The sequence below is a fragment of the Strix uralensis genome, chromosome 5 (assembly GCF_047716275.1).
Source record: "Strix uralensis isolate ZFMK-TIS-50842 chromosome 5, bStrUra1, whole genome shotgun sequence".
Classification (NCBI taxonomy): Eukaryota; Metazoa; Chordata; class Aves; order Strigiformes; family Strigidae; genus Strix; species Strix uralensis.
Window position 1 is genome coordinate 84,650,218 of NC_133976.1, and position 21,282 is coordinate 84,671,499.

At 43.8% G+C, this 21,282-nt stretch overlaps 1 protein-coding gene across 6 annotated transcripts in view; it reads right to left on the reverse strand.

Annotated features, from left to right (window-relative positions):
- The window catches only part of FAR2 (fatty acyl-CoA reductase 2), a 156,914-nt gene extending 139,204 nt beyond the window's left edge, over positions 1-17,710 (reverse strand). For 2 of the 6 annotated variants that reach the window (XM_074872056.1, XM_074872050.1), the window contains exon 1: positions 16,950-17,070. The gene's annotated coding sequence lies outside the window, so the exon portion shown is untranslated. The other 4 variants (XM_074872051.1, XM_074872052.1, XM_074872053.1 and 1 more) reach the window with 4 other exon arrangements.
- Positions 17,711-21,282: the final 3,572 nt, after the last annotated feature.

A 21,282-nucleotide genomic window follows, 5' to 3' on the forward strand; every position in this document is an offset into this window, starting at 1 on the left:
TCACATCCCAGCTTTGAATCTTTCAAATAAAACCCAGTCCAAAGTCTAAGCACAAAGTGGAATTTAAACCAGCCCAAACTAACCAGCCATATATTGCAAGACAAACAGGAATAAAAAATGCAGGCGAAGTTACAATTTGTTTGAAAGCTACGTGCCTATCACTCATGACTGCAAACCCAACTGGGATTTACCAGCTGGGCCGCTCAGAGGTTGAAGAAACAACAGATCGTACCCAAGGAATTAAAACAGGTTTATGCTTTTGTTTTCATAACAATGACCCCTCAGCTTCAAGGTTAAATTGTGATTACATGCTACTGCACTCTTACCTTGGCTGCTGTCACTGTGTATTTTTTAAGTTCTTTTCATAAATGCTCTTGCATAATGGATGGGGCTTAATCAGAATTAGGTTTATAAATTCCAATTTCTAGGGGCTTGGGGCTTTATACACGTAGCCTAACAATGAGATTCAGATTCACTGGCTCCCATCAAATATAGTTCACTTTCAGGCAGCATATCCAAGATGATAGGTAAAAGGCATATTAGGGACAACAGTGCAGTCACCCAAACAGCAGGAGAGGCAGCACAGATGAACTAGCAAACCCATCCAAACGCAGGCTGACGCCTGCTGAAGTGACTGAGCTGCTCCCAGCTCTGACTTAAAGACACTTGCCTGGATGTAGTGCCAGCCCAGTGTGGTGGTGCAATTCCACCCCGCCGCCTTGCTGGATGCTTGGTGTGATTCCAACCCCCCTCCTGGGCCACATACCAACCCAGGGAGGTGTGGATTGCGAACGCCAGCGAACCAGAGCATTAAGGCTCCTCCTTGACGTGCCTGGCTCCCGCTTTCCCTACCACTCAGGAGTGGTAATAACAGTCCATCACCTCCTGACAGCCCAGTACATCTGTACCTGGGATGTGGGCGAGGCAGTGTGATAAAAGAACCACACATCCAGCAAATCCTGGGCCTGCACAACTGGTGGGAAACACCAGAATATTTCATTGCTTGAGTTGGGCCGGAGTGGAAAAGTACCTGACAGAAGTCAATTATCTTGGACCCTATAAACAGCAACCCTAAGTGAGACCCTTTGGGCTCTCCTGGATCTCAGCGGGCCTGTGAGCAGCATCTCCCCTGGGCTGGGACACCTCTCAGGTATCAAATCCTCGAGGTACCATCTGCAGTCAAAGCCAACAAAGGGCCAGGGCGAAGTCGACCCCTCGAGTCTCAATTATTGCCTATTGAGGAATGTCGATGCATTGTATTTACTCTAAACTCAAGAAGAAGGAAATTTTAACTTTGGGCTAGCTTCTCTTTCACCCAACTCTCTACTTACCGATGTGTTTGGGTATATACAGTTGTTTTCACAAGTGTGGGTACATAACTATTTCACTAAATCCAAATACTTTTGTCTGTGTGTTTGTACAACTTGTGTTTATGAATATACACACACATACATATACTGATTTAGGATACTTTACAGTAAGTTAGTGTGAATCTGTAGATAAGTTGCTATTTTAATCATAACGCATTTTACTGAATTATTTTTTAAATCCTTAAATTGGTTAATGATTAATTGCTGCTAGTCATTAATAAATTTTGATTTGCTGCTAAATCATTACCGTGTTAATATTTCCATCCATGACAGCCAGACACAGCCCCAAGATATTAAAGCCCCCAGGGCCCAGATCACACTGGAAAAAAGCCTGAATTTTGCTGGTTGAATTTACTAGTCCCCACTAAAGGCTGATGACATGTGGGTTAATACAAAATAACCGGAGATCTTCTGCATTTTGCCCCTCATCCCTTCTGTTCTCATGCCTCGTAGTATGGAAACGCCCCAGCTGGCAGAAAGCTCTTGGCTCAGACTGCAGGGGAAAGCTGCAAAGCTGCGTTTGGGCTAGCACTGGCCCCGGGGGTTGAAGAGATACATCAGCATGGCACCGCGATGAGGTAGCACACCCGGGAGCCAGCACGCCGCTGTGGCACGGTTCATCTGAAACCAAAAGCTGAGTAATGCAATCTTCAGAGAGGGTTGTTTCATGGCACTATTTGTATTACGACAGCAATGCTGAAGCCTACAGGAAAACAGACATTTCTCAGCAAAGTTACCACTGCCCAGGCCGAAATAAGAACATCTGGAAGCCCCAGTGAAGATCACCAGAACAAATCTAATCTCTTGGTGCTGATTTGCTTCCCACACTCTCTATTTAGACAGCTCTTGTGCACACACTTACTCCCTGGTTGCTGCTTCTACTGCTGGATTGAAAACAAATACGAACATACACATCCTCCCATTACATGAATAATGAGATTTAAGATTACACAAGAAATGTTTGTCAGGAACATATTCTCTTTGAAATATATTTTCAAGATATTCCACATATAAATAATTTCCTTTTTTTCATATTTGCCTCCTCAGAGATCTCAACTGTAATTACCCTCTTGTGAAAATTTATCCAGCAGAGGCAGAGACATTCCTACCACGAGTCTTTCCCGTAGAACTGCCACAGCTAATGCTCATGCTTAAACTAAGCTGCAACAAATTTTATTAAATCCTGAGAGTGAAACACTGTGTTCACATCTAGCAACGACTTCCTGAAAAACTGCCAAAGGAAATTTCCTAAAAATAAAATTATTTTTTTGAAATTAAAATCAAGGTTTGGTGCAGGATGAATAGGAAAAGCAAGTATTTATTTCATCTGACATTAGGATGTTCATTGCTAAATACAGATATCATTTACCATATATAAGATCAATAGCAACTTTTGTAATTATAGTCATGGTTTGGAGGGAAGTGTTGCTATAGCAATACCAACCATAGGAAGGAAATCCACATCTACTCAGAGCATTATTTCTACATATCATTATTTTTTATAGCATAGCACTCTAGCAGAAAAAGGTACAGTAAATCAATAGCAATGCCTACTTTAATTACATAGGCATAGTTTGAAAAACTATTTCACAGAAACATACTGAACAAGGAAATGAAAGACCATGACCACACATTAAGTAAGGTTTTATTTGTTTTAGTTACTTGAGTGTTGTTCCTTTAATCAGCTTACATCAGCTAAAGTCAAGAGTTTAAGGCCAAGCTTTCCCAAACCGACTCCTCCTGATTTCAGAACATAAAGTGTTTTGGGTTGTTTTGGTTTTTTCCCCCCTGTTCTCCACGTAATCACAAGCAACCTCAGTGAGACCTGATATCCCTTAAACTGGTTTGACTCCCAGCAATCCCAGGTCTGCAGGGTTTCTTGGCTCAGGCATTAAGTGAAAGAAATAAAACTGGTTTGGGACTGGAATCAGCCCTAAAGTGGTATTGCCATATTTGCATGTCCCTACCCCTGATGCAGATAGCATCGCTGTTAATCTGGGAGTCAGAAAACTACAAAGGGTGGCCAACATTTGACTGCAATACCTTTCTCTGGCCACCCCCAAGGGAGGACTGGTGCCCAGGGACACTCTGTGACATTCCCACCCACAGGCTTCCAGCAGTGGGACTTTGGCTGCGGGCTAGAGGAATCGGGACTTTGGGTGTTTCTTTCTTTCTTGTGCAAAGGTTGACCCCATTCTGTCTGTCTCCACTCCTACCCTGGATTATTGATAAAATCATACTCCCAATTATCCTGGCTTTTAGTTGACTACTTTTTCCTCCTTCCCTGAGTTGGCTCCATCAATTAAATCTTGCAGTGCTCACAATCGCAGTCAGATTTAAAAGAAGGAACCAACTCAATTGAAGACAATCATCAACACTGATCTATGAAAACAGATCTATTATGATCCCGACAGCTGATTTTCTCACATTTGTCTTTCTTATTTTTGACAAATCAGTTTGAACAACAGACTTCTATACATTCCTACAGCTCCTAGCACACCTAGGAAGAGAGAAGGAATGGCTAAAATAGAGGTAATTCTTAATAATCTTAATTCAACTGAAATACAAATTATTTGGATTCACGTGAACATTGTGGTTTTCCCAAAGGCATGTCAAAAGAGCACAAAACTTGAAAGTGGCTAAGCAATATAAAACCACACAATATCACAGAGAGTCAAGGATGCCTTGTACATGGATACAATTCAAGCTGATGGTAGGGAGGAAATGTTTGTAGAAGAGGGGCTTCCACTGTCCACCATTCCAGATCCACCATTGGGGCCATACAAATGTCACAACCTTACAAAATTCTCCCTCCACATTGCACATCCCTGCCGTCCTGGGCAGACTCTAACTTCTTTGAAGTTAGAATCACAGAAAAGCTGGTTGGAAGGGACCTCTGCAATCACCAGCTCAAATCTCTCCCTGAAGAGGGGCTGTTACCCATGCTAGATGAGGTCATTCCCAGATTGATCCAGCTTGAGTCTTGAAAACCTCCAAGGAAAGACTCCACCACCTCTCTGGGTGACATGTTAGAAGTCCTGTGCTACTCCCTGGTGAAAAATGTGTTTCCTAATGGCCAGTCTGAACTTCTTAAGCTGCAACTTGACAGTTGCCCCTTGTTTTTACGATCTGCCACTAATAAATGTTCAGCTCCACAGCCACTTCAGGAAGTTACAAGCTTCTATGAGATTGCCCTTAGCCTCTCTTTTTGGTCAGACTAAACCAGCCCAACTCCCTCAACTTCTCATAGTTTACGGGTCCCGTGGCTCAAATCACCTTAGTAGTCCTCTGTTGCATCTTCTCTTGTATCTTCGCTCCATTTTTAAAACATCGTCCTTTTCATTTGAGGAACCTCAAAACTGACTGGCAAACCACAGTACTCAACAGTGCTGAAGAGGACAGTAACTTCCCCTGATCTGCTGGCCATACTTTTCATGTAGATCACTATGCTGTTTGCCTTATTTGCAATGAAAACGCATCACTGGCTCATTTTCAACTTGGCAGCAACCATAATATCCCATCTCTTTCCCACAGATGTTCTGTTCAGCCAGTTGTTTCCCAGCCTGTACTGTTGCATGGAGTTAATCTACACAGGCACAGAACTTCACAATTATTTTCACTGAACTTCATGAGGTTTCTGTTGGCTCAAAGCTCAGGTTTCTCAAGGTCCAGCTGAATTGAATTTCTACCATTTAGTGTATTAAACTCTCTCTCTTGCCAATTTAACATGATCTATGACTTTTCTCAGGGTGCATTCTGACTCACCATCTAGGTAATTAACAGAGATGTAACACTGCTGGCCCAATTCCTCACAGGCCACTTGTTATTTGTCTCTAATGAGACACTGAGCTATTGAAGACTACCCTTCAAACCCAGATATCCACGCAATTTTCAATCAGTTTAACAATCCATATCTCCAGCCTGTACTTCACCTGTGGCCCAGCATATTTTGTTCTCATATCATGCAGTTCTGGTGGTGATATATTAGTATAATTTTTATGTTTATCCTAAGACATCAGAACATATGTTCCCTTGCTAACACTACACCAGATACTTACTTGCAATACATTAAAGAGATGAAACGCTCAACACAAAAAAGTGGATTCTACAGTTGTAGATTTACAACTTACAAATAGGAGGACAAAGAAAACAGAAAGCTGATCTATTTTACCTTATTTTATTAGATTCTTTCAGAATTTGCTTTTTAAAGAAAAGAAGGTAATTTTCCACAAAGTATGGAAAACATGGAATTTTAAAAAGATAAAGCAATGAAGTATGACCTTTTCGTCACAGAATTATAGCCATCCTTAATGTATTTTCCTGGCCTTAACCTTCCTGAACCCTCAAAACAAGTGTCAAATAGATGCAATACCTCTACTGGTGCAAGTGGGAAGTTCTGGTTTGGTAAGATTTTGGCACAATGCTGTACAGAATAAAAAACCAACTACCTATGGGACACCCTAGCGAAAATTCGGTATTTAATTTAAAGGAAGTGCTGCTGGCAATTATAAGCACTTTAGATTAAAACTATCCCAGACACGATATTTTGGGCACTATATTTTGCATGGACAGGACACAAGGTTGCACATAGCAGATAAGAATTTCAAAGACAGAAAGACAGACAAAAAGAGAGAAAAGGAGTGCAAGGAGGTGCCCATTTTATCTTATGAGTCAGCAGTACAGGGTGATATTTATACAAAGCTCCGTGGAGCAAAGCACCAAATGCTGCCAATGCTACTCTAGAGTGAAAATATAGAAAACACACTGAAAAAAATATACGTTTAGAGTAAAAATACATAAAAGGACTTGCATGCATCACATGAAAAAGAATGTCTTGATTACTTCCACTACGAGACATAAACTTAGCTTACTCTTGTTACCCACAAGACAAGATACAAATTTCCTGCTATATATCTAGGAGTGCTATGAGACCTACTTCTATAATTCCACTTTTTATTTGTATAGCACTTTAAGGGCTCGCAGTCACAATCACATTAGTCACATTAGGTGTAGGCGTATGTGGAAAATAAGAGAACTACTCTCTTTGAAGGCACCCAGTCATTTAATGAAAGAGAGCTTTACTTTTGGAGTATTGTGACTGTTTTAACATTTTGAACACATGAATCTTAGTTCAGAATCGAGTTCCTGTGAAGGGCTCCAGATCACCTTACTTCATCTACCAGAAGAGTTACATAGGTTGCCATGGAAATTAAATGTTAGTGACAAGTAGAGTAGTTGGGTTTTGATAAATGCAGATTATGTTGCTTCAGAAGGCAAAAACTTCCACATCTTCAAGGATGCAATCTATGGTCAGCAATGGAAACTCTGGCATTGCATATTATTTTTTCATTTTTCAACACAACTATCCAATTTTTAGGGTGAAATACCAATAGTTAGACATGCCAGCCTATAACATTTAAGACTGGAATCAGTCTTAAGACTTAAAATCATTTAACTTCAAGAGCAAAGCAGAGGCAGTCACAAAGCAACCTGTCCTCCTACATATGTCATCATCCTGGTCTGGGGGAAATCCAGCCTTCCAAAAAAGACAACAGAAGTATGTTCAGTATTAATGCAACTTCAGCCTGTTTATGATTCACCAGCAGAAAGGTGGCTATTGAAATACCAACCATTTAATACTTGAAAACCAAAGCTGCAGTAAATGTAACATTAAGAGGCAAAAGATTTCTGAGAGGAACCTGAGAAGTAAGACCCCCCCCCCTCCAAGTGGTGTAGTATGAGCAGTTAATGCATCTGTACACGGTGACTGACCTGCTGTCAGATCAGAGTTTAGTTTTGCATATGCAGTTGGTTCAACAGTATTACTCTGTCTGTAGAGTCCAGAGACCTCATCTTTAAATATGGGGTGTTATCATATCATCTTGGAAAAAAATAGTTTCATCTGATTCCTGACTTGCTTGTTTGAAATTCTCTGTGGGCGAGTTCGTCAGCAGTAAGCAATGCCTAATCAGTTCTTGAAAACCCTTGAGCCAGCCAAAGCGATAGACTTTCCATTAGCAGAGAATTCAGCATTACTCTCTGCAGATAAACTGCTGGCATCACAGTTGTATGTGGTCCGATCCAAACATTGAGCAGAAAAAAAGTGATAGACCAAAACATTTGATGCCCCATGTATGGAGCAGGAACTGAACACCTTCTTTTCAACTGACTTGGACCCTGTAACAAATGGCAGCACGTAGGATTTGAGCCTGTAAAGCACTCACTTTAGCATAAATACAGCTTCAGAACATGGTGGAGACTGGTTAAATTCTTTTCTGAGCCACAGGGATTAACACACAGCTAGCAGCTTGCCTGATGCTACACAGTAATGAAGGGTTAGCAATAGGCCAAAATTAAGGTGAAGTGATACATCTCGGGCATGAAATCAGTCTTTAAGGACACAGTTAGACTCCTGATTTCCTCTGTCAGCTTAGTGATGGCAGAACTAGGCAAAGGAACAAAACAAAATGCCTGGGAGAGAACACGGTGATTAGGAAATAGGGGAGATGAAAAAATATTAACTGAGAAATGCATCAAGATCCAACACTTCCCATGAAACCAATGTATCATTTAGGATGCCCTGAAACCTTGAATTCAAGTATAGTAGAAACCCACAGGCTGCTTTGAGGATAGACAGGACAAGGCAGCAGTCACTGAACATAAACATAAGAATGAAGAAAAACAGTGTTATGGCAAAAGTTACTGGTTATCTGCAGAACTCCAAAGGTTTTCCACTGAGTCGACTGGTTTCACTACGGCATCTAGGTACAAGGTTTGACGACTGTTTTGATACATACAACAGAGCACGGCATAAACACCCTGCTACCTCTCAGCTCCTTGCCCTCCCCTCTCTATTACAGCATCATCAAGTTTATTTCAGACGCAAACAAAGGCACAAAAAAAGTGCAGAGGGGATCACTGACATTTTGTTCCATACTAGGAGTGTATTAGCTTAACCACTTTTCTCTGGAATATCCAATACAGAGAGCAGCAGTGGGGGCTTGAAGGAGGTCACCAGTAGAAGATATTCAATGTCTGTAATGTCTTGATCTGGGATTTCATTTTTTTCCCCGCGGATGGCAAACTGAAGGGCTCCATGGGGAAGTACAAGCAGAACCACATCAAAGCAATAACGCACGTTACTGGAGAAAGGATCACAGGGCACGTAAAGAGCTAGGCTGAGAAGTACCAGCTGCAGGAACAGAGTGGAATTTACTGCATGCAACGTTAGACTACATGACTATCAGAGAGACCTCCAGGTTTGCATAAACAGAACTTTTGTCAGAAAAGCAAGCAGATTGTTTCTGTGCAGTCTCCAGGATCAGAAAGGAGTAAAGCATTGGGGTTGCAGTGATATGAAGCGAGGGTTAACTAAGGGTATAATTCTGCCTGTCACATTCAATTTAGAAATGTGAATACACAAGAGTTCGGGTGTCTTATTAATGGCCTGGGGACCAACAGTCTCAGTCTCTTCACAATTTTTTTGTCCAACAAAGGAGTTGGGTGCTTTACAGCAATGACATTCAATTCAATAGCCAAAGGAAATCTAGAAGCAGTCCGGGACTGTGATGTTCCCCTTGACTTAAAGGTAAAAGCAATGAATAAGCTGATGACAGTGCATGCAATAGAAGTTTTGCTAAGGGCTCATTCTATAACAAAATTTCACCCTCAAAATTGTCCTTAAAATTAGGTTTAAGCAGAATCAAGCCATACATTTCAGACCAGCTGATAACAAAAATAAGTCCCATTGACAGCACTGTGAGTGTGTACAACATCAGAAAGGGTTTTACGTTGGGCAGGCAAGTCCTTTTCCCTTTCTCTCTCTCTCCCCCCCCCCCCCCCCCCCCCCAATAGAGCACTTCTATAGTCCTGTACTTGAGCTATGGGTATATAATGAAGGAATTTCAGAATAAACCTATTTATTTTTATATTAAAGAGAAAGATTTTTAATACTAATGCCCAGTAAGACTGCGTGTTTTGAATAAGCAATGACAGGTGGTAAAAGCAGATGGTTTTGAAAAGATTTGCGGCAGTCTCTGGCTCCACTGTCCTAGCAGCTCTGCAGGATACTGGCAGAGAAAGCAGTTCCCCTCCTCTTCTTTCCTTGCTTCACTTGAGAAAGCCAGCAGCAGCTGACCTCACTGGCTGCCACAAAGCCGGGATAGGACTGGCAAAGCTCGCTCGCTCACGTTCTTCATCCCAGCTCCAAACTGCTTCTGCCTCGCTGCAGAAGCCCAGACCATTGCAAGCCACCAATACTGGCTAACCAGATGGGTGGGTGCTCATCTGACAGGAGCCATAAAACCACCTCCATGTTAGTTGGGCCCAACCAGGAACAGAGTGGGCAGAGCTCCTGGTTTTGGCAGTCTAGCACTACAGTTATTCACAACAGATCATGATCACTTTGCTTCTGGGGGTTGCTTCTGAACACATTACTTCTGATCACACCAGTGGAGGGTATCTAAGAGCGAGCATCACCGAATGCGCCAGTGCTGAATCCAGGCACGAGCACCTGCCTTCCAGTAGAGATTTCTGCCAAAAGCACTAAGTCTTGTTTCTGAAGGCCCTGGTGATGAAGGAGGCATCTCAGATACTTCAACCCTGCATAACCAAAGCCAGCAGTGTGCTCATGTGGCCAAGAAGGCCAGTGGTATCCTGGCTTGCATCAGAAATAGTGTGTCCAGCAGGGACAGGGAAGTGATCTTACCCCTGTGTTCAGCACTGGTGAGTCTGCACCTCGATTACTGGGTTCGGTTTTGGGCCCCTCACTACAAAAAGGCCATTGAAAGACTCCAGCGTGTCCAGAGAAGGGCAACGGAGCTGGTGCAGGGTCTGGAGCACAGGTCTGATGGGGAGCGGCTGAGGGAACTGGGGGGGTTTAGTCTGGAGAAGAGGAGGCTGAGGGGAGACCTCATGGCCCTCTACAACTGCCTGAAAGGAGGGTGCAGAGAGGGGGGATGAGTCTCTTGAATCAAGGAACAAGAGCCAGGACAAGAGGGAATGGCCTCAAGCTGCGCCAGGGCAGGGTCAGACTGGCTCTTAGGAAGTATTTCTTTGCAGAAGGGGTTGTTGGGCGTTGGAATGGGCTGCCCAGGGCAGGGGGGGAGTCCCCATCCCTGGAGGGGTTGAAGAGTCGGGTTGACCCAGCGCTGAGGGATCTGGTGGAGTTGAGAATGGTCAGTGTGAGGTTAATGGTTGGACTGGAGGATCTTCAAGGTCTTTTCCAACCTTGATGATTCTGTGAAACTTTCACAAATGGTGAATAACTTTGTGTCATTACTCATGGAGAGATACTGCAATAGGGAGCAGAGCTCAGAGAAGCACAATTATTCACATTATGTCTCAAAACAGAGAGAACAGGCAAAAAAAATATTTCATATGTCAACAAGAGCAGTAACAGAAAAGTATTATTTCCAAATGAGTGTTATGTGTTTGGCCAAAACAGTGCCAACTCCTGCAGCTACAACCTCCTCCAAGTTACTGTTACTTGTGCTTAGGGAGCAAAGATCCACTACTAATGAGAAAACAGTGCTAAGCTTCAGGCTGTCGTTTTCTGCACACTGCATCTGCTGCAGCACACCACTACTTAAAGTCAGTTGTAACTCTCTTTTGAGATATCACAGTACACCTATAAAGATGACTCAGGCAATTTCATATACCACCAATGAATCATTAAATGGTACCACCTCTGGCTACTATCAAACCCATCTGTATAGCCCATTGTTAACTCCATGGTACACCCATCTCAAAGAACCTTTTAGAAGACTACTGTGCTCTGTTAATACCCAAACATTTTGTGAATAAATTAAGGATCTCACTTTTAGGATTTACTAAGATTTATTGTAGGAATTACACTCCTGGAAAGGGCTGGTATCTTTTCTACACAGCATCTCTGCTTTTCAGATTTTCCTCAGAAACAGGTCTGATTGACTCAGTGTCAACGTAACACTTATTCTTGTTTTCCATTTCTTTAAACAGTATAAATGTATAGCTTTGTAGAATCTTTTCCTTATTGTTCATCTATAGCATTGTTTAAAAAATCAATTTATATTTTCATAATTTCACTCACAGTATCAAGGTAGCTTCTGAAGGAATATTCTAGAGAGGGTTGTAACACTACAGTGTATTTATATTCAGCATCCTCTGAATAAGAAAAGGCCCTCCTGAACCATCTACCGCAAAATAAATCCACCTTCTTTCCATGAGATCAGGGGAACTTTATTTCTTTCAATCAATGGGGTTTATAGGTGCTTTCTGGAAGGTAGAACAAATAAAATGAGCTGTCAATCCAGCTGGCCCCAATTTCATGCAACATGGCAGAAACGGTAGTGAAAACTGAGTTTGCTATAGAGGTGGACACAGCCATGCAAATCTGGAATCAAAACCTTACATTTGTTTCCAGAGAACACCCCATGGTAAAATTGCTTCTCACCTTTGGGCACAATAAAACCTGGATCTGGGCTTGGATAAGGTAAGGCTGAAAGACAGCTTTAGAAATTAAATTTTAAGCATCCAGGTTTTTGACCAGTCCTGTCATTCTTGCATGTATTAAGCAGCCATTAAATCCTGTGTTTGTTCTGTTAACCCCACAGGACAACTTACTGCTTCTCAAAGCAGACACAGGTGATGGACACTGGCATAACAAGTTAAAAATGAAACGAAGCATGAGGAAAACCTATAATATGCATCTCTCATGGGCACAGCTGCTCCACAATTATTTTCAGGAAGGAGAAAACATTGAAGTTAAACACAGTAGTGTATTTTTGTGGCACAAGGTATCTTTTTCTGTGAGCATGGGTGGAAGAACAGAGCCCTGTGCAATTTCCAGTCACTTGAAACTGCCTAAGCATAGGTACACACAAAGAGAAACTCATGTACAAACAACTCCTGCAAAAGACAGCTAATATAAGCTCAGAACTGAACACAATTGTAGTCGAATTACAGGTATTTTTGCCAAACCTTCAATATAACTCATGCTTTAACAAAAACAAATGTAGCCAGAGACTTGAGGGAGGGGGGATTTCCAGTTTCCAGTAATTACCAATAGAACATTAATTATATGCCTACACACAGGATCCTACTATTGACTCTTTCACTGTGTAAAGACCTAATTAGCTGTAATTTTAACACTGTATATCACCCAAAGACAACCACATTTGCTAAAGAAAGCCTGAAAGCATTATTTAGATGAGAACTTGAAAAAAAAAAGAACCAAAACACAACAGACAAAACATCTACCTCAGATGGCATTAAAAAAATGAGTTATAAGCTTACCATATAGGCTAACAAGCAGTAGGACAAGAGGGAATGGCCTCAAGCTGCGCCAGGGCAGGGTTAGACTGGCTCTTAGGAAGTATTTCTTTGCAGAAGGGGTTGTTGGGCGTTGGAATGGGCTGCCCAGGGCAGGGGGGGAGTCCCCATCCCTGGAGGGGTTGAAGAGTCGGGTTGACCCAGCGCTGAGGGATCTGGTGGAGTTGAGAACGGTCAGTGTGAGGTTAATGGTTGGACTGGAGGATCTTCAAGGTCTTTTCCAACCTTGATGATTCTGTGATTCTCTCAAAAATTGCATGGAAAAAATATAATAAAAGACAAAGCATCCGCTGTAGTATACTGTTTGCTGTGATAACAAATGAAAATGAACTTTTGCCAGACATGGCCGCCTATAAAGAGGGCTGAGATGCTATGAGTGCATGGGACCCCATGGTGGCACTACACAGCAGCCCATGGGGATTGATTCGCAGAAGTCCTGGAGACCTCAGAGAGAGAACAAACTAGGGAAATACTCCCCTGTGACAGCTCCCTATGGCTCTGACCATCCCATGCAGAGAAATTTTTGCTGTCGATATCATCACGAGAACAAAGAACTCACACCACCAACCTGGGCTTTATCAACACAGGCCATGTGTAAACACAAAGAGAGACTGTAGGTAAAGTATTCTGCAGTTTAAATACAGGATAGGCAGGCTTAGAAGCAACAGGAGTGGTGGTGAGGATATAAATTGGGTGAGTGGCAGAACTGACCCCAAACCTAAATTCAGAGCTCTACATCCTGAGCAGGGGGAGGTAATTTTTTTAGCATGCCAGAATAAGGCCCCACCTCCTTCAAGAATACAGGTATTTAAAACAACTTTTTGCCCTTCAGGTTTTGTCTTTCACTCGGTTCATTAGGCCCTTGAGTAGGTCTACACAGCTGACTGGAGACAGACAGGTACCTCTCCTCACTCCAAACTGGCCAGGTATAAGCCAAACCCAGCCTGGAAGCCATGCTGAAGTGTGAACACAGCACTGAACAAGCTCGTTAGGTCCATCATCATTTTAATCTGGTTCAAATGGGACTCCTACAGAGTGTGATGAGGATCAGCTCGCTCTTCCCCCAAGTGCACGTCTCTGCAGACTTCTCGGTGCATTTTAGTCATGCATTGAGTCAGATCCAGGAACTCATCCAACTGAAAACCAGGCCAACAGCAAGAACAAGAGCAGATTTGCATTTGGCCACAAGTGATAGTGCCAGCACAAGAGAAGAGATCAAGAATGTGTAGCCAGAGGTGAGGCAGGCAGGCTGACCCTTTGGCAGGAGCCAATTTATGGCAAATTAAAATAATTGCTGAACCGCACCCTTTACTTTGCGGAGGGGCAAATTTTGGTTAGCTCTAGCACAGCTTCACATTAATATAGGTGACCAGCTCCCGGACAAGGACTGCCTTTGTGTAATAGCTTGTCAAGCCAGGGAAGTAAACGTGCTTCAGGTGATACTTATTTCTAGGCACGTCTGGAGATGCCTAACTCTTCCCATGACCTACCGCTAATAACTTAGATAATGTTAATCTCATTGGACAGCATTGCAATATTGAAACTTTCATTTTTTAAGTCTCCTTTGTAGACCCAGGACACTTAGGGAATAAGAATGCTATAATTTTTAATAGAAATAATGCTAACATTATCCCCTGCAGTAATTATTCCCAACATTTTCCTACAAACACAGCAAAACCAAACCATACAAGATAAGCAATAGTCCCCAGATGAGTTGAGCACTCATCAATCAACAATCAACCAACCAGTACTTTCCCCAACCCCACTGAGTTACTCTCCACTGCCCTTCAGCTCCTATGAACTACTCAAATCTGTGGTATCACAAAAAAAAAAAAAAAAGGGCGCTCTCCTCCCCATTTCAAAACGTACTTTTTTTCTCCTTCCCCATGCCCTCAATTTACATGATCTGTCCCTTGTATAGATCAAAATTACTTGTCATTGGGAAAAAAAAAAACCTGGCAAGTTGATCAGAATTGGGAGCTTCCTACATGGAACGTAAGGAAAAACAATTGAAAAATTTTTTTACAATAACAATCTAATGCTGTGGACTGTTCCCTTGGAGCAAGGATCTACACTCTGCCGCTGAAATCATCAGTATTTGAGAGATTTCTGAAGACATTGGCCATTCATTTCTGTTCCTCTACTGTATCATGCAGACCAAATGGCAGTCTCCATGCCTTTGGCCATATTACCATATTCCCTGCCACAATCCTTCTGTCCTGTCATTACCGATGTTCTCCCTGCCAGCACTCCCACACCTCCCCAACCTCCCCCACCCACCCATCCACCACCCCAAGATCCAGCTCTGTCAGATTTGAACTGACTTTGAGGAAAGCGCAGGAAGTTTTTCAGTCAAAGCTGCCTCCTTACCAGAGCCACAAACTCTGTACCTCTGTTAACAGGCCATTCATTCCCTACTACTTTCTGGCAGTCTATCTCCAGATTCATCTTTTTTTGCCCAGCTGACATGCTACGGGTTTTATTTGATCAAGCTTTTCTTACATGGTCTTCAAGATGTTTTCAAACTACATTTCCTCACCACTAATCTAAACAAGCCTTAGTAGGGATTAGAATTGAAACCCAAACTGGCAGAATCGAGGAATTTGCAGCTTTGTTACAGTATCAGATGCATCCTTGAACATCCACTAAATCAAGTAAAAGGCTGGCCTAAATCTATTACTTCATGTTTAATTCAGATACCGTTGAGTGAGTACATCTCTCCCCTCCCCCAATATTCTATTCTCATCACCTATGTATTGAAGTTTATGGTGACTAACCTAGACAAGCACGCCAAAACACTGAGGAAATGTTTTAAAAACTTGTTTCTACAAAACCATAGTTTATCAGAGGGAGAGAACACAATAGATCTGGAGATTAAAGCACCACATTATAACAGGCATTTTACAACTTCTCTAGAGCAACTATCAGTGTAATTCTTAAAGTATTTAGTTACTTTGAAGAGAAGATGAGTACATTATACAGTAATGAACAGAACTTGCACTTTCCAATTCAAGAACATTACAGGTAAGCAGGAAGTGATGATGCTTTTGATACAGCAGATGCAAATGAAATACTCCAGTAGCAGATCTCTGAACTGCCATCAGCTTCTTATCAAGTGGAGATAAAGGTTCCCAGAACGCCAGCACATGCAGAAAGTCCCACTCTAAAGTAACGTGCCAAAGCAACGTGAGCTTGTATTAAAAGCTTCTGAAAGGCCATGCATTTTGTTATACGCTTGGGATCACCTGATAGTTCAAATTTACACTTATTTTAATACAAATTCAAGTGAGCCAGGATTAGAGCAGATGTGGATTTTGGAGCGCATTTTTCTAGCTTAGTAATGACCTTCAGAGACAGCAAACTCTCAGGGTAAACGAGGGTGCAAAACTAGTCTTTTCACAGAATTTAGAGTGCAATATTTCTGGGTGAAGCAACTCCCATTTAGTTTTACTGCTTCCACTGCAAGATAATGGTCTGTCATTACTTAGTCGTCCGTCTAGTTATGCCCTTAAAAGGCTCCGCGGCCAACATGTAAAAGCAAATTATTCTGAGTAACAACATTACTGTAAAGGACTGTATAAGACAAGACAAGGTCACATGTCTCTAGTTTCTAGAAAACCGAGGATATCCTCACAGGATCCTGTAACAAAACGGGGTTGAATCTTTGTGGTGCTCTGTGGGTGAGTGGGCAGCGCGGGTATCCAGTAATTCCCCAATCAAGAGACAGAAACCAGCACCTAGGCTCAGGATAAGGAGCTCTCCTCATACTATTAAAGCTCTATTGCTGCCTAATACTACGCTTCTTAAAAAAAAAAAAAATGCACGGGTCTAACAGCAGGGAAAACAAAAAGACAAGCGTCCCCTAAAATTACATTAGATCTTGCTATTTTATTATTATTTTTTTATATAGCACCGCACTGAGGATTACCCCTACCCGGAGCAAACCCTGCTGCGAAACCGAGGAGCCGCTCACCACATCCTCTCCCCATTCTCGGCGCTGCACCCCGGTTCGAACTCTCCCAAGGAGAAGCCGAAGCTGCCCCCCGGGGCACCGCCCAGCGCTGGGGGGTCCGGCCCGGCCCCCCGCTGCCCCGGTCCCAGCCCGGCCCGCTCCCGGCGGAGCCCCCGCCACCCGGCCCCGCCGCCCCGGCCGCCTTCCTCGGCATCATCCCTCCACAGCGTCGCCTCCTCCTCCTCTCCCCCACCCCCATTTTTAAATTTTTTTTTTTTTTTTTGCTTCTCCCCCAATATCCCCCAGCGGGTTATTACCTTCAATTACCGCTTTCCCGATCAATTCCCGTCTCCAAACAGCTGCCCCCACCTTCCCTAGCGCACAAGCAACTCCCGGCAAAGAAAAGGAGGAGGGAAAAAGAAATAGAAAGAAAGAAAAAAAAAATTACAAACCTCTCCTCCCCCTCTGGGTCTGATACTATATATCCGGCCGGGGGAGGGAGGAGCAGCGCCTCTGTTTTGCCTTCCCCTCCGCCGCCTCTAGCACCGGGCGGCTGCGGCCCCGCGTACCGGGGATGCGGCTGCCTGCCTGCCCGCCAGGGGATGCGCCTGCCCGCCTGCCCGCCCGGGGATGGGCTGCCCGCCCTCCCGGGGGTGCGGACCAGCTCAGGCCCCGTTCCCGGGCGGCCGAGCTCCGGCTGAGCGGCCAGCGGTGCGGCTCTGCGGCGGGAGCCGCCGGGCACGTCGCGGGTGGGGGAGCGCGGCCACCCCCGGTAGGACTCCCCGCCCCCCCCCCCCCGGTGTGTGTATGGTGTCCCCATCCCCGCCTCAGGCCGCCCCTTCTTCCCCAGTCCCCGCCGCTGCCGGCACGGCCCCAGCGAGGCGAAGGGGCTGCCCCCCCCGCCCCCGCGCAGCCTGTCTCCGCCGCTCCCCCCGCCAGCCCTGCCGCAGGGTCTCTCGGGGGGGGCGCTCGGAGGGTCCCCTCCCACGGGGTTCCTCTCCTTACCGGGCTGCCGGGGCTCCTCTCCTCCGGGCTCCCCAGGGCCGGGGCGGCGGCTTCTCAGCGCCTCGCCGAGCCCCTTCCCTGCCCTCGTCCCCCCCCTCCGCCGCCGCCTGCCAAGGCGGGGGGAGCAGCAGCGGCAGGCGGGGGTGCGGGGGGAGGGCTGGGCTGCAGCCCCTGCCCGCGCCCGGGAGGGGGAAGGAGCCGGCCGGGGAAGGGGGAGAACCGAAAGCGTTCGAAATCCATGACGAAGAACAAGGGTAGGTGGTCCCTCGGGTGCCCTCCAAGGTTATTACACCTCCTTCACTCCCCAGCGTAAAGCACAATTTACCTCTGGGTTTTAAATAGTCAGGAAGAAGGTTGAAGACAGAAGCAGAGTTATAAAATCGGCGTATGAAGTTAATGACACAATTTGCCTTACAAGCATTAGGGAAAAAACCAAGACACGCAGCATACCTACTCAGCCCCAAACACCTACCTTTGCCACAAATATCAATTTTCTCACATCAGCCATAGAAGATTAGAAAGATCTTTTCAACCCAACATGAGAATCAGCAAGATGTTGTGCTTTTATATCTTCTTATTACTCTTACGGTATGTACAAGCATTAATTAATTTTACAAGGTTGTGTTCATCTAATTACCATCTTCACTTTATTAGTGCTGAAAGAAGCCAGGCTCAGTGAGGTTGGGTAAGATGCCCACTGATGACTGAATCAGTATCAGAGCTGTCAGCAGAACTCCACGCACAAAGGGATTAGGTGCTACACCCACAATTGCAGTTCTCCAGCCCCTAGCTCCTTTCTTGAGAAGCTTAAAGGCTACAGGTGCCTGCCATTTCTACATAAGAGCTCCCTGTTTGCACACCTGGGCGCTAGTAGTTAAAGCCTAAGACTAGGTGGAGTCTCCAAAGCCTTCACATTTTCACCTCATTCTGTCTGGTGTCCTTATAGCACCCGTCCCACCACCTGGGCATGGGGCTCTAAGACCAATGGGGACCATAAAAGTCCAAATTGGGCAGGACACCAGATCTATGTCAACTGGGGTCCACCCTACACCTACAGAGCTGGAGTAGGGTTATATGCGTGGGGTCAGATAGAGCCGTTTGGGAATTCATCCCACACAAAGGGGTGGGATGTAAAGTACAATGACTTCGTCATTTGTATAGGTGGAAGAAAGGCTGCTGCCCTTGCAAATACCTAGGTGCTTTCTTCATTGACTGGAGCACTCAACAGGAGAGTGGAAGCTCCTACAACTTCTTTTACGGTTGGACTCGATGGTCTTATGGACTTTTTCCCAACCTAAATGATTCTATGATTCTAGCAAAGGCATTCAGATTCCTTCACTGGAAATGTAGCATGAGGGAACTTGCAAAGAAAGAAACCACAGAAAGTGGTTCTTACCCCAGGAAGTCTCATCTATTTGCAGAGCGTGACTGATGGTTGCTGGGATAATTCTGAGTACAGAGGGTTTTGGTTGCCTACATCTCAGGCATGTTCTTTAACATAAACATCTGCCTTGACAACAGACCAGCCAGGCCTTTGTCTAAACTGAAAAAGCCATACCTGAGCTGAAGGCGACTACTTGGCACCAAAATGGGGAGCAAGCAGACAAAGATGTGAGTTAATAGAATAAGCAGTCAGGGGTGGCTTTGTTCAAAGTCCATGATCTTGCAGTCTGAAAAGTAACCAGAAGGAAAGTTTCTGGGAAGCACAGAATGAGAGAGAACTATTGCTAGCATTATCTTTCAGGACATTGAATAGAGAGCTTGATAAGCATCGGTTCTTGCAGAAACTCTTTCAAGAGATACTACACGGGAGACAAAGTACATTCAAATCTACCGACCTATAGAAATTCCTTTGTGAAGTTTCGAAAAAGCAAGCAGGCTTGAAGAACAGTTCCCAACTATGACCCAATTAGGACATTAAAGGGGTAGCGTGTCAGAGACAGTTCGTGACAGCTTCCCAGAAATCTCTAGAAAAAAGGCAAGGGGATAATTTCGTTAAGGAGATAAAAAAACAAGAAAGAATTATTAAAACACCTTGAGAAGGCTACCCTTTGAACCGATGAACTGAAGGTAGTAATGCAGCTCTCAAATGTGTCAAGGGCTGGGGCAAGTCTAGAGGCCTGGCTGGAAAAAATGCCTTTTAGCTAGTTGAAACAGTACATCACAAATGCTAAAAAGGAATAAAAAATGTAAACTCTCCAGTGTACTCTGCCCTCACGGAAAAATGAAAGAGATTAACCTTCAATGTTCTTTCTTGAGTAACCCCCTTAATTCCGTCATTAATTGCAGTGACTAAGCTGGAGAAAGCGCTGTTGCAGGCCTGGATGAGGGATGAGTTTGAAACCGACCTTGCTAGAGACCACATACCCCTGAACTTCTATCTAATGCAGTATAATAAGGAAGACGTGAAAGCAGGAAAGTTAAATTTTACATCAAACTACCCTTAAATAATTTAACGCAAAACTGTTTAAGGGAAGTTGCCTGATGAGGGTTCATGAAGCCAGTATTGCAAGAATTGGAAGAGCGCTTCCCTCACACCCTTTGACAATGTGCCTTAACTCTATGTCTAATGGATTACTGAGGAGCAGAAGATCAGGATGAAAGAGTTGAATGTTTGAAACACAATACCAGGTATCTTTGGGACAGATTAGCCTTAGTACAGAACCCCTCATCTTTTATGGATGATGAACTAAGGAACTTTACAATTGCTTCACAGAAAATAGGAAAGGTTGAGCAGCTTAATTTCTCTGAGGTCAGTCGATAATCTTTCTGTTAATTGCAGATCTGCACCAGATGCAATGATGCCTTACTGTAACCTGTTGGCATAGTCTTACCCAGTGTCTCAGTTCAATGCAGGCCAAAGCACAAACACCACCTGGTGAGGACTTGTGGTTCTTTCCCCCTTCATATGCCATATTCAGGAGTATGGTTTAGCTCTGAAAAGTTTTGTTTCGAATAGCCTATGGATTCGAAATGAAGTGTACCTCTTTTGCAGGTTTAACAATACATACTGTCTCCTTAAAAAAAAGGCCAAAACCCAGAAAACTAAGTTTTCCTCCATCCTGATTTACAGACTTTTACATCATTAAAAAGTTAAAGACCTTAAGAGAATGTCAACAAAGCCTTAGGAGCACAAACCCAAGGAAGCACTTAAACAGGGCAATAACTTAAATACCTAACAACAAACCTCAAGTCATTCCCAGGCTGTTAGTGAAAGAATCCTATCCTAGCAGGGATATAGGTTCATCTAAATGCAGAGTGAAGTGCTTAATCTGCTCATTTACACAAGAAAATAAATGGTATACAATTTCTTAAGAAATTATTTTAATTTGTAGTCAAGTAACTGACCTAGTTGCAGTTTATCTGTGGTATATCTTAGTTCTACCAGAAAAAAATCCCACAACAGCTGATTATTTTAAAAGCCACTCTATGACACTGATGTCTTTTAACAGATGAAGCACTGAAGAACTTCATTGCTGTTAAAATAAACATCACTGGCATGATGTATGGTGCCCACACTTGATTGAACACCCAAAATCAGTTTAGTACTCATCTCAAGTCTTAAAAGGCTGAATAGAACATTTGTGACCTGCTCTTGAAAAATGTTATTGCTTATTTTGAGGTTAGCTGTTATCCTGAACACGG